The sequence below is a fragment of the Hoplias malabaricus genome, chromosome 8 (assembly GCF_029633855.1).
Source record: "Hoplias malabaricus isolate fHopMal1 chromosome 8, fHopMal1.hap1, whole genome shotgun sequence".
In the NCBI taxonomy this organism is placed as follows: Eukaryota; Metazoa; Chordata; class Actinopteri; order Characiformes; family Erythrinidae; genus Hoplias; species Hoplias malabaricus.
Genome location: NC_089807.1, coordinates 22,119,786 through 22,132,221, shown reverse-complemented (window position 1 = coordinate 22,132,221; position 12,436 = coordinate 22,119,786). Strand labels below are relative to the sequence as shown.

Here is a 12,436-nt window from a genome sequence, read left to right as displayed (position 1 = left end):
CCTTAGGTCGCGGGTTCAAATCCGGCTCAAAGAAGACTTTTCTTTTCCCTCGCGCCACTGCGGGATATCATGGCCAGGTGCCTGCCTGCAGATGCGCTGGCATGCCAGAGTGCAATATGCTGAAGGCAGTGACGGATCATTTACACTGTTCCATTCAAATTTCTCAAACTTTATCTTGCCTCCCTAAAAGACTTGCAGACTTGAAAGCATAAAGCCACGCTGGTGTGGGTGTGTGGAGGTGGTGAATGAGGCAGCAACGTGTCGTTTAGAAGTTTGGCAAAAAAGGAAGTAGCAGAAGGAGGACGCTTTACATTCCTTTAACCTACACAGCATGTGGGTGGGGGGCTTCCAGAGTCTTGTAGTGGACTTGGTGTGCAAGAAAGCACACGCTTCCCTGACCAGGAATCGAACCCGGGCCGCGGCGGTGAGAGCGCCGAATCCTAGCCACTAGACCACCAGGGACACCGTTTTCAGCCACGTCTGAAAGGAAGGAGATAGGATTAAGTTCAGGGGCTAGGGCTAGGCTTTTGCCAGATGTACTCGTTCTACAATCATAGGAGAGCATCCGAGTCTGTCCTAAATGCACTTGTCAGTTTTCAGTCCAACTCTTTAGGCTAGCACCTTTGATAGCTCAGTTGGTAGAGCGGAGGACTGTAGTTGTTAATAAGGCGATCCTTAGGTCGCGGGTTCAAATCCGGCTCGAAGAAGACTTTTCTTTTCCCTCGCGCCACTGCGGGATATCATGGCCAGGTGCCTGCCTGCAGATGCGCTGGCATGCCAGAGTGCAATCTGCTAAAGGCAGTTACGGATCATTTACACTGTTCCATTCAAATTTCTCAAACATTATCTTGCCTCCCTAAAAGACTTGCAGACTTGAAAGCATAAAGCCACGCTGGTGTGGGTGTGTGGAGGTGGTGATTGAGGCAGCAACGTGTCGTTTAGAAGTTTGGCAAAAAAGGAAGTAGCAGAAGGAGGACGCTTTACATTCCTTTAACCTACACAGCATGTGCGTGGGGGGCTTCCAGAGTCTTGTAGTGGACTTGGTGTGCAAGAAAGCACACGCTTCCCTGACCGGGAATCGATCCCGGGCCGCGGCTGTGAGAGCGCCGAATCCTAGCCACTAGACGACCAGGGACACTGTTTTCAGCCATGTCTGAAAGGAAGGAGATAGGATTAAGTTCAGGGGCTAGGGCTAGGCTTTTGCCAGATGTACTCGTTCTACAATCATAGGAGAGCATCCGAGTCTGTCCTAAATGCACTTGTCAGTTTTCAGTCCAACTCTTTAGGCTAGCACCTTTGATAGCTCAGTTGGTAGAGCAGAGGACTGTAGTTGTTAATAAGGCGATCCTTAGGTCGCGGGTTCAAATCCGGCTCGAAGAAGACTTTTCTTTTCCCTCGCGCCACTGCGGGATATCATGGCCAGGTGCCTGCCTGCAGATGCGCTGGCATGCCAGAGTGCAATATGCTGAAGGCAGTGACGGATCATTTACACTGTTCCATTCAAATTTCTCAAACTTTATCTTGCCTCCCTAAAAGACTTGCAGACTTGAAAGCATAAAGCCACGCTGGTGTGGGTGTGTGGAGGTGGTGAATGAGGCAGCAACGTGTCGTTTAGAAGTTTGGCAAAAAAGGAAGTAGCAGAAGGAGGACGCTTTACATTCCTTTAACCTACACAGCATGTGGGTGGGGGGCTTCCAGAGTCTTGTAGTGGACTTGGTGTGCAAGAAAGCACACGCTTCCCTGACCGGGAATCGATCCCGGGCCGCGGCGGTGAGAGCGCCGAATCCTAGCCACTAGACGACCAGGGACACCGTTTTCAGCCACGTCTGAAAGGAAGGAGATAGGATTAAGTTCAGGGGCTAGGGCTAGGCTTTTGCCAGATGTACTCGTTCTACAATCATAGGAGAGCATCCGAGTCTGTCCTAAATGCACTTGTCAGTTTTCAGTCCAACTCTTTAGGCTAGCACCTTTGATAGCTCAGTTGGTAGAGCAGAGGACTGTAGTTGTTAATAAGGCGATCCTTAGGTCGCGGGTTCAAATCCGGCTCGAAGAAGACTTCTCTTTTCCCTCGCGCCACTGCCGGATATCATGGCCAGGTGCCTGCCTGCAGATGCGCTGGCATGCCAGAGTGCAATATGCTGAAGGCAGTGACGGATAATTTACACTGTTCCATTCAAATTTCTCAAACTTTATCTTGCCTCCCTAAAAGACTTGCAGACTTGAAAGCATAAAGCCACGCTGGTGTGGGTGTGTGGAGGTGGTGAATGAGGCAGCAACGTGTCGTTTAGAAGTTTGGCAAAAAAGGAAGTAGCAGAAGGAGGACGCTTTACACTCCTTTAACCTACACAGCATGTGGGTGGGGGGCTTCCAGAGTCTTGTAGTGGACTTGGTGTGCAAGAAAGCACACGCTTCCCTGACCGGGAATCGAACCCGGGCCACGGCGGTGAGAGCGCCAAATCCTAGCCACTAGACCACCAGGGACACCGTTTTCAGCCACGTCTGAAAGGAAGGAGATAGGATTAAGTTCAGGGGCTAGGGCTAGGCTTTTGCCAGATGTACTCGTTCTACAATCATAGGAGAGCATCCGAGTCTGTCCTAAATGCACTTGTCAGTTTTCAGTCCAACTCTTTAGGCTAGCACCTTTGATAGCTCAGTTGGTAGCGCAGAGGACTGTAGTTGTTAATAAGGCGATCCTTAGGTCGCGGGTTCAAATCCGGCTCAAAGAAGACTTTTCTTTTCCCTCGCGCCACTGCGGGATATCATGGCCAGGTGCCTGCCTGCAGATGCGCTGGCATGCCAGAGTGCAATATGCTGAAGGCAGTGACGGATAATTTACACTGTTCCATTCAAATTTCTCAAACTTTATCTTGCCTCCCTAAAAGACTTGCAGACTTGAAAGCATAAAGCCACGCTGGTGTGGGTGTGTGGAGGTGGTGAATGAGGCAGCAACGTGTCGTTTAGAAGTTTGGCAAAAAAGGAAGTAGCAGAAGGAGGACGCTTTACATTCCTTTAACCTACACAACATGTGGGTGGGGGGCTTCCAGAGTCTTGTAGTGGACTTGGTGTGCAAGAAAGCACACGCTTCCCTGACCGGGAATCGAACCCGGGCCACGGCGGTGAGAGCGCCAAATCCTAGCCACTAGACCACCAGGGACACCGTTTTCAGCCACGTCTGAAAGGAAGGAGATAGGATTAAGTTCAGGGGCTAGGGCTAGGCTTTTGCCAGATGTACTCGTTCTACAATCATAGGAGAGCATCCGAGTCTGTCCTAAATGCACTTGTCAGTTTTCAGTCCAACTCTTTAGGCTAGCACCTTTGATAGCTCAGTTGGTAGCGCTGAGGACTGTAGTTGTTAATAAGGCGATCCTTAGGTCGCGGGTTCAAATCCGGCTCGAAGAAGACTTTTCTTTTCCCTCGCGCCACTGCGGGATATCATGGCCAGGTGCCTGCCTGCAGATGCGCTGGCATGCCAGAGTGCAATATGCTGAAGGCAGTGACGGATCATTTACACTGTTCCATTCAAATTTCTCAAACTTTATCTTGCCTCCCTAAAAGACTTGCAGACTTGAAAGCATAAAGCCACGCTGGTGTGGGTGTGTGGAGGTGGTGAATGAGGCAGCAACGTGTCGTTTAGAAGTTTGGCAAAAAAGGAAGTAGCAGAAGGAGGACGCTTTACATTCCTTTAACCTACACAGCATGTGGGTGGGGGGCTTCCAGAGTCTTGTAGTGGACTTGGTGTGCAAGAAAGCACACGCTTCCCTGACCGGGAATCGAACCCAGGCCACGGCGGTGAGAGCGCCAAATCCTAGCCACTAGACCACCAGGGACACCGTTTTCAGCCACGTCTGAAAGGAAGGAGATAGGATTAAGTTCAGGGGCTAGGGCTAGGCTTTTGCCAGATGTACTCGTTCTACAATCATAGGAGAGCATCCGAGTCTGTCCTAAATGCACTTGTCAGTTTTCAGTCCAACTCTTTAGGCTAGCACCTTTGATAGCTCAGTTGGTAGAGCAGAGGACTGTAGTTGTTAATAAGGCGATCCTTAGGTCGCGGCTTCAAATCCGGCTCGAAGAAGACTTTTCTTTTCCCTCGCGCCACTGCCGGATATCATGGCCAGGTGCCTGCCTGCAGATGCGCTGGCATGCCAGAGTGCAATATGCTGAAGGCAGTGACGGATCATTTACACTGTTCCATTCAAATTTCTCAAACTTTATCTTGCCTCCCTAAAAGACTTGCAGACTTGAAAGCATAAAGCCACGCTGGTGTGGGTGTGTGGAGGTGGTGAATGAGGCAGCAACGTGTCGTTTAGAAGTTTGGCAAAAAAGGAAGTAGCAGAAGGAGGACGCTTTACATTCCTTTAACCTACACAGCATGTGCGTGGGGGGCTTCCAGAATCTTGTAGTGGACTTGGTGTGCAAGAAAGCACACGCTTCCCTGACCGGGAATCGATCCCGGGCCGCGGCGGTGAGAGCGCCGAATCCTAGCCACTAGACGACCAGGGACACCGTTTTCAGCCATGTCTGAAAGGAAGGAGATAGGATTAAGTTCAGGGGCTAGGGCTAGGCTTTTGCCAGATGTACTCGTTCTACAATCATAGGAGAGCATCCGAGTCTGTCCTAAATGCACTTGTCAGTTTTCAGTCCAACTCTTTAGGCTAGCACCTTTGATAGCTCAGTTGGTAGAGCAGAGGACTGTAGTTGTTAATAAGGCGATCCTTAGGTCGCGGGTTCAAATCCGGCTCAAAGAAGACTTTTCTTTTCCCTCGCGCCACTGCGGGATATCATGGCCAGGTGCCTGCCTGCAGATGCGCTGGCATGCCAGAGTGCAATATGCTGAAGGCAGTGACGGATCATTTACACTGTTCCATTCAAATTTCTCAAACTTTATCTTGCCTCCCTAAAAGACTTGCAGACTTGAAAGCATAAAGCCACGCTGGTGTGGGTGTGTGGAGGTGGTGAATGAGGCAGCAACGTGTCGTTTAGAAGTTTGGCAAAAAAGGAAGTAGCAGAAGGAGGACGCTTTACATTCCTTTAACCTACACAGCATGTGGGTGGGGGGCTTCCAGAGTCTTGTAGTGGACTTGGTGTGCAAGAAAGCACACGCTTCCCTGACCAGGAATCGAACCCGGGCCGCGGCGGTGAGAGCGCCGAATCCTAGCCACTAGACCACCAGGGACACCGTTTTCAGCCACGTCTGAAAGGAAGGAGATAGGATTAAGTTCAGGGGCTAGGGCTAGGCTTTTGCCAGATGTACTCGTTCTACAATCATAGGAGAGCATCCGAGTCTGTCCTAAATGCACTTGTCAGTTTTCAGTCCAACTCTTTAGGCTAGCACCTTTGATAGCTCAGTTGGTAGAGCGGAGGACTGTAGTTGTTAATAAGGCAATCCTTAGGTCGCGGGTTCAAATCCGGCTCGAAGAAGACTTTTCTTTTCCCTCGCGCCACTGCCGGATATCATGGCCAGGTGCCTGCCTGCAGATGCGCTGGCATGCCAGAGTGCAATCTGCTGAAGGCAGTGACGGATCATTTACACTGTTCCATTCAAATTTCTCAAACTTTATCTTGCCTCCCTAAAAGACTTGCAGACTTGAAAGCATAAAGCCACGCTGGTGTGGGTGTGTGGAGGTGGTGAATGAGGCAGCAACGTGTCGTTTAGAAGTTTGGCAAAAAAGGAAGTAGCAGAAGGAGGACGCTTTACATTCCTTTAACCTACACAGCATGTGGGTGGGGGGCTTCCAGAGTCTTGTAGTGGACTTGGTGTGCAAGAAAGCACACGCTTCCCTGACCGGGAATCGAACCCAGGCCGCGGCGGTGAGAGCGCCGAATCCTAGCCACTAGACCACCAGGGACACCATTTTCAGCCACGTCTGAAAGGAAGGAGATAGGATTAAGTTCAGGGGCTAGGGCTAGGCTTTTGCCAGATGTACTCGTTCTACAATCATAGGAGAGCATCCGAGTCTGTCCTAAATGCACTTGTCAGTTTTCAGTCCAACTCTTTAGGCTAGCACCTTTGATAGCTCAGTTGGTAGAGCAGAGGACTGTAGTTGTTAATAAGGCGATCCTTAGGTCGCGGGTTCAAATCCGGCTCGAAGAAGACTTTTCTTTTCCCTCGCGCCACTGCGGGATATCATGGCCAGGTGCCTGCCTGCAGATGCGCTGGCATGCCAGAGTGCAATCTGCTAAAGGCAGTGACGGATCATTTACACTGTTCCATTCAAATTTCTCAAACATTATCTTGCCTCCCTAAAAGACTTGCAGACTTGAAAGCATAAAGCCACGCTGGTGTGGGTGTGTGGAGGTGGTGAATGAGGCAGCAACGTGTCGTTTAGAAGTTTGGCAAAAAAGGAAGTAGCAGAAGGAGGACGCTTTACATTCCTTTAACCTACACAGCATGTGCGTGGGGGGCTTCCAGAGTCTTGTAGTGGACTTGGTGTGCAAGAAAGCACACGCTTCCCTGACCGGGAATCGAACCCAGGCCGCGGCGGTGAGAGCGCCGAATCCTAGCCACTAGACCACCAGGGACACTGTTTTCAGCCACGTCTGAAAGGAAGGAGATAGGATTAAGTTCAGGGGCTAGGGCTAGGCTTTTGCCAGATGTACTCGTTCTACAATCATAGGAGAGCATCCGAGTCTGTCCTAAATGCACTTGTCAGTTTTCAGTCCAACTCTTTAGGCTAGCACATTTGATAGCTCAGTTGGTAGAGCAGAGGACTGTAGTTGTTAATAATTCTCAAACTTTATCTTGCCTCCCTAAAAGACTTGCAGACTTGAAAGCATAAAGCCACGCTGGTGTGGGTGTGTGGAGGTGGTGAATGAGGCAGCAACGTGTCGTTTAGAAGTTTGGCAAAAAAGGAAGTAGCAGAAGGAGGACGCTTTACATTCCTTTAACCTACACAGCATGTGGGTGGGGGGCTTCCAGAGTCTTGTAGTGGACTTGGTGTGCAAGAAAGCACACGCTTTCCTGACCGGGAATCGAACCCGGGCCGCGGCGATGAGAGCGCCGAATCCTAGCCACTAGACCACCAGGGACACCGTTTTCAGCCATGTCTGAAAGGAAGGAGATAGGATTAAGTTCAGGGGCTAGGGCTAGGCTTTTGCCAGATGTACTCGTTCTACAATCATAGGAGAGCATCCGAGTCTGTCCTAAATGCACTTGTCAGTTTTCAGTCCAACTCTTTAGGCTAGCACCTTTGATAGCTCAGTTGGTAGAGCAGAGGACTGTAGTTGTTAATAAGGCGATCCTTAGGTTGCGGGTTCAAATCTGGCTCGAAGAAGACTTTTCTTTTCCCTCGCGCCACTGCGGGATATCATGGCCAGGTGCCTGCCTGCAGATGCGCTGGCATGCCAGAGTGCAATCTGCTGAAGGCAGTGACGGATCATTTACACTGTTCCATTCAAATTTCTCAAACATTATCTTGCCTCCCTAAAAGACTTGCAGACTTGAAAGCATAAAGCCACGCTGGTGTGGGTGTGTGGAGGTGGTGAATGAGGCAGCAACGTGTCGTTTAGAAGTTTGGCAAAAAAGGAAGTAGCAGAAGGAGGACGCTTTACATTCCTTTAACCTACACAGCATGTGCGTGGGGGGCTTCCAGAGTCTTGTAGTGGACTTGGTGTGCAAGAAAGCACACGCTTCCCTGACCGGGAATCGATCCCGGGCCGCGGCGGTGAGAGCGCCGAATCCTAGCCACTAGACGACCAGGGACACCGTTTTCAGCCACGTCTGAAAGGAAGGAGATAGGATTAAGTTCAGGGGCTAGGGCTAGGCTTTTGCCAGATGTACTCGTTCTACAATCATAGGAGAGCATCCGAGTCTGTCCTAAATGCACTTGTCAGTTTTCAGTCCAACTCTTTAGGCTAGCACCTTTGATAGCTCAGTTGGTAGAGCAGAGGACTGTAGTTGTTAATAATTCTCAAACTTTATCTTGCCTCCCTAAAAGACTTGCAGACTTGAAAGCATAAAGCCACGCTGGTGTGGGTGTGTGGAGGTGGTGAATGAGGCAGCAACGTGTCGTTTAGAAGTTTGGCAAAAAAGGAAGTAGCAGAAGGAGGACGCTTTACATTCCTTTAACCTACACAGCATGTGCGTGGGGGGCTTCCAGAGTCTTGTAGTGGACTTGGTGTGCAAGAAAGCACACGCTTCCCTGACCGGGAATCGATCCCGGGCCGCGGCGGTGAGTGCGCCGAATCCTAGCCACTAGACCACCAGGGACACCGTTTTCAGCCACGTCTGAAAGGAAGGAGATAGGATTAAGTTCAGGGGCTAGGGCTAGGCTTTTGCCAGATGTACTCGTTCTACAATCATAGGAGAGCATCCGAGTCTGTCCTAAATGCACTTGTCAGTTTTCAGTCCAACTCTTTAGGCTAGCACCTTTGATAGCTCAGTTGGTAGAGCAGAGGACTGTAGTTGTTAATAATTCTCAAACTTTATCTTGCCTCCCTAAAAGACTTGCAGACTTGAAAGCATAAAGCCACGCTGGTGTGGGTGTGTGGAGGTGGTGATTGAGGCAGCAACGTGTCGTTTAGAAGTTTGGCAAAAAAGGAAGTAGCAGAAGGAGGACGCTTTACATTCCTTTAACCTACACAGCATGTGGGTGGGGGGCTTCCAGAGTCTTGTAGTGGACTTGGTGTGCAAGAAAGCACACGCTTCCCTGACCGGGAATCGAACCCGGGCCGCGGCGGTGAGAGCGCCGAATCCTAGCCACTAGACCACCAGGGACACCGTTTTCAGCCACGTCTGAAAGGAAGGAGATAGGATTAAGTTCAGGGGCTAGGGCTAGGCTTTTGCCAGATGTACTCGTTCTACAATCATAGGAGAGCATCCGAGTCTGTCCTAAATGCACTTGTCAGTTTTCAGTCCAACTCTTTAGGCTAGCACCTTTGATAGCTCAGTTGGTAGAGCGGAGGACTGTAGTTGTTAATAAGGCGATCCTTAGGTCGCGGGTTCAAATCCGGCTCGAAGAAGACTTTTCTTTTCCCTCGCGCCACTGCGGGATATCATGGCCAGGTGCCTGCCTGCAGATGCGCTGGCATGCCAGAGTGCAATCTGCTAAAGGCAGTGACGGATCATTTACACTGTTCCATTCAAATTTCTCAAACATTATCTTGCCTCCCTAAAAGACTTGCAGACTTGAAAGCATAAAGCCACGCTGGTGTGGGTGTGTGGAGGTGGTGAATGAGGCAGCAACGTGTCGTTTAGAAGTTTGGCAAAAAAGGAAGTAGCAGAAGGAGGACGCTTTACATTCCTTTAACCTACACAGCATGTGCGTGGGGGGCTTCCAGAGTCTTGTAGTGGACTTGGTGTGCAAGAAAGCACACGCTTCCCTGACCGGGAATCGATCCCGGGCCGCGGCGGTGAGAGCGCCGAATCCTAGCCACTAGACGACCAGGGACACCGTTTTCAGCCACGTCTGAAAGGAAGGAGATAGGATTAAGTTCAGGGGCTAGGGCTAGGCTTTTGCCAGATGTACTCGTTCTACAATCATAGGAGAGCATCCGAGTCTGTCCTAAATGCACTTGTCAGTTTTCAGTCCAACTCTTTAGGCTAGCACCTTTGATAGCTCAGTTGGTAGAGCAGAGGACTGTAGTTGTTAATAATTCTCAAACTTTATCTTGCCTCCCTAAAAGACTTGCAGACTTGAAAGCATAAAGCCACGCTGGTGTGGGTGTGTGGAGGTGGTGAATGAGGCAGCAACGTGTCGTTTAGAAGTTTGGCAAAAAAGGAAGTAGCAGAAGGAGGACGCTTTACATTCCTTTAACCTACACAGCATGTGCGTGGGGGGCTTCCAGAGTCTTGTAGTGGACTTGGTGTGCAAGAAAGCACACGCTTCCCTGACCGGGAATCGATCCCGGGCCGCGGCGGTGAGTGCGCCGAATCCTAGCCACTAGACGACCAGGGACACCGTTTTCAGCCGCGTCTGAAAGGAAGGAGATAGGATTAAGTTCAGGGGCTAGGGCTAGGCTTTTGCCAGATGTACTCGTTCTACAATCATAGGAGAGCATCCGAGTCTGTCCTAAATGCACTTGTCAGTTTTCAGTCCAACTCTTTAGGCTAGCACCTTTGATAGCTCAGTTGGTAGAGCAGAGGACTGTAGTTGTTAATAATTCTCAAACTTTATCTTGCCTCCCTAAAAGACTTGCAGACTTGAAAGCATAAAGCCTTGCTGGTGTGGGTGTGTGGAGGTGGTGAATGAGGCAGCAACGTGTCGTTTAGAAGTTTGGCAAAAAAGGAAGTAGCAGAAGGAGGACGCTTTACATTCCTTTAACCTACACAGCATGTGGGTGGGGGGCTTCCAGAGTCTTGTAGTGGACTTGGTGTGCAAGAAAGCACACGCTTCCCTGAGCGGGAATCGAACCCGGGCCGCGGCGGTGAGAGCGCCGAATCCTAGCCACTAGACCACCAGGGACACCGTTTTCAGCCACGTCTGAAAGGAAGGAGATAGGATTAAGTTCAGGGGCTAGGGCTAGGCTTTTGCCAGATGTACTCGTTCTACAATCATAGGAGAGCATCCGAGTCTGTCCTAAATGCACTTGTCAGTTCTCAGTCCAACTCTTTAGGCTAGCACCTTTGATAGCTCAGTTGGTAGAGCAGAGGACTGTAGTTGTTAATAATTCTCAAACTTTATCTTGCCTCCCTAAAAGACTTGCAGACTTGAAAGCATAAAGCCACGCTGGTGTGGGTGTGTGGAGGTGGTGAATGAGGCAGCAACGTGTCGTTTAGAAGTTTGGCAAAAAAGGAAGTAGCAGAAGGAGGACGCTTTACATTCCTTTAACCTACACAGCATGTGCGTGGGGGGCTTCCAGAGTCTTGTAGTGGACTTGGTGTGCAAGAAAGCACACGCTTCCCTGAGCGGGAATCGAACCCGGGCCGCGGCGGTGAGAGCACCGAATCCTAGCCACTAGACCACCAGGGACACCGTTTTCAGCCCCGTCTGAAAGGAAGGAGATAGGATTAAGTTCAGGGGCCAGGGCTAGGCTTTTGCCAGATGTACTCGTTCTACAATCATAGGAGAGCATCCGAGTCTGTCCTAAATGCACTTGTCAGTTTTCAGTCCAACTCTTTAGGCTAGCACCTTTGATAGCTCAGTTGGTAGAGCAGAGGACTGTAGTTGTTAATAAGGTGATCCTTAGGTCGTGGGTTCAAATCCGGCTCGAAGAAGACTTTTCTTTTCCCTCGCGCCACTGCGGGATATCATGGCCAGGTGCCTGCCTGCAGATGCGCTGGCATGCCAGAGTGCAATCTGCTGAAGGCAGTGACGGATCATTTACACTGTTCCATTCAAATTTCTCAAACATTATCTTGCCTCCCTAAAAGACTTGCAGACTTGAAAGCATAAAGCCACGCTGGTGTGGGTGTGTGGAGGTGGTGAATGAGGCAGCAACGTGTCGTTTAGAAGTTTGGCAAAAAAGGAAGTAGCAGAAGGAGGACGCTTTACATTCCTTTAACCTACACAGCATGTGGGTGGGGGGCTTCCAGAGTCTTGTAGTGGACTTGGTGTGCAAGAAAGCACACGCTTCCCTGACCGGGAATCGAACCCAGGCCGCGGCGGTGAGAGCGCCGAATCCTAGCCACTAGACCACCAGGGACACCGTTTTCAGCCACGTCTGAAAGGAAGGAGATAGGATTAAGTTCAGGGGCTAGGGCTAGGCTTTTGCCAGATGTACTCGTTCTACAATCATAGGAGAGCATCCGAGTCTGTCCTAAATGCACTTGTCAGTTTTCAGTCCAACTCTTTAGGCTAGCACCTTTGATAGCTCAGTTGGTAGAGCAGAGGACTGTAGTTGTTAATAATTCTCAAACTTTATCTTGCCTCCCTAAAAGACTTGCAGACTTGAAAGCATAAAGCCACGCTGGTGTGGGTGTGTGGAGGTGGTGAATGAGGCAGCAACGTGTCGTTTAGAAGTTTGGCAAAAAAGGAAGTAGCAGAAGGAGGACGCTTTACATTCCTTTAACCTACACAGCATGTGGGTGGGGGGCTTCCAGAGTCTTGTAGTGGACTTGGTGTGCAAGAAAGCACACGCTTCCCTGACCGGGAATCGAACCCGGGCCGCGGCGATGAAAGCGCCGAATCCTAGCCACTAGACCACCAGGGACACCATTTTCAGCCATGTCTGAAAGGAAGGAGATAGGATTAAGTTCAGGGGCTAGGGCTAGGCTTTTGCCAGATGTACTCGTTCTACAATCATAGGAGAGCATCCGAGTCTGTCCTAAATGCACTTGTCAGTTTTCAGTCCAACTCTTTAGGCTAGCACCTTTGATAGCTCAGTTGGTAGAGCGGAGGACTGTAGTTGTTAATAAGGCGATCCTTAGGTCGCGGGTTCAAATCCGGCTCGAAGAAGACTTTTCTTTTCCCTCGCGCCACTGCGGGATATCATGGCCAGGTGCCTGCCTGCAGATGCGCTGGCATGCCAGAGTGCAATCTGCTAAAGGCAGTGACGGATC

General features: G+C 50.3%; 4 non-coding genes across 4 annotated transcripts; all 4 read right to left on the bottom strand.

Annotated features, from left to right (window-relative positions):
* Nucleotides 1–2,409: 2,409 nt before the first annotated feature.
* On the bottom strand, nucleotides 2,410–2,481 carry trnae-cuc (transfer RNA glutamic acid (anticodon CUC)). Its single transcript has one exon. It is a non-coding gene; the product is annotated as a tRNA-Glu (tRNA).
* A 601-nt stretch (nucleotides 2,482–3,082) lies between these two features.
* On the bottom strand, nucleotides 3,083–3,154 carry trnae-cuc (transfer RNA glutamic acid (anticodon CUC)). Its single transcript has one exon. It is a non-coding gene; the product is annotated as a tRNA-Glu (tRNA).
* Nucleotides 3,155–8,641: 5,487 nt separating this feature from the next.
* trnae-cuc (transfer RNA glutamic acid (anticodon CUC)) lies at nucleotides 8,642–8,713 on the bottom strand. The gene has a single exon. It is a non-coding gene; the product is annotated as a tRNA-Glu (tRNA).
* Nucleotides 8,714–12,015: 3,302 nt separating this feature from the next.
* trnae-uuc (transfer RNA glutamic acid (anticodon UUC)) lies at nucleotides 12,016–12,087 on the bottom strand. Its single transcript has one exon. It is a non-coding gene; the product is annotated as a tRNA-Glu (tRNA).
* Between the last annotated feature and the right edge of the window lie 349 nt (nucleotides 12,088–12,436).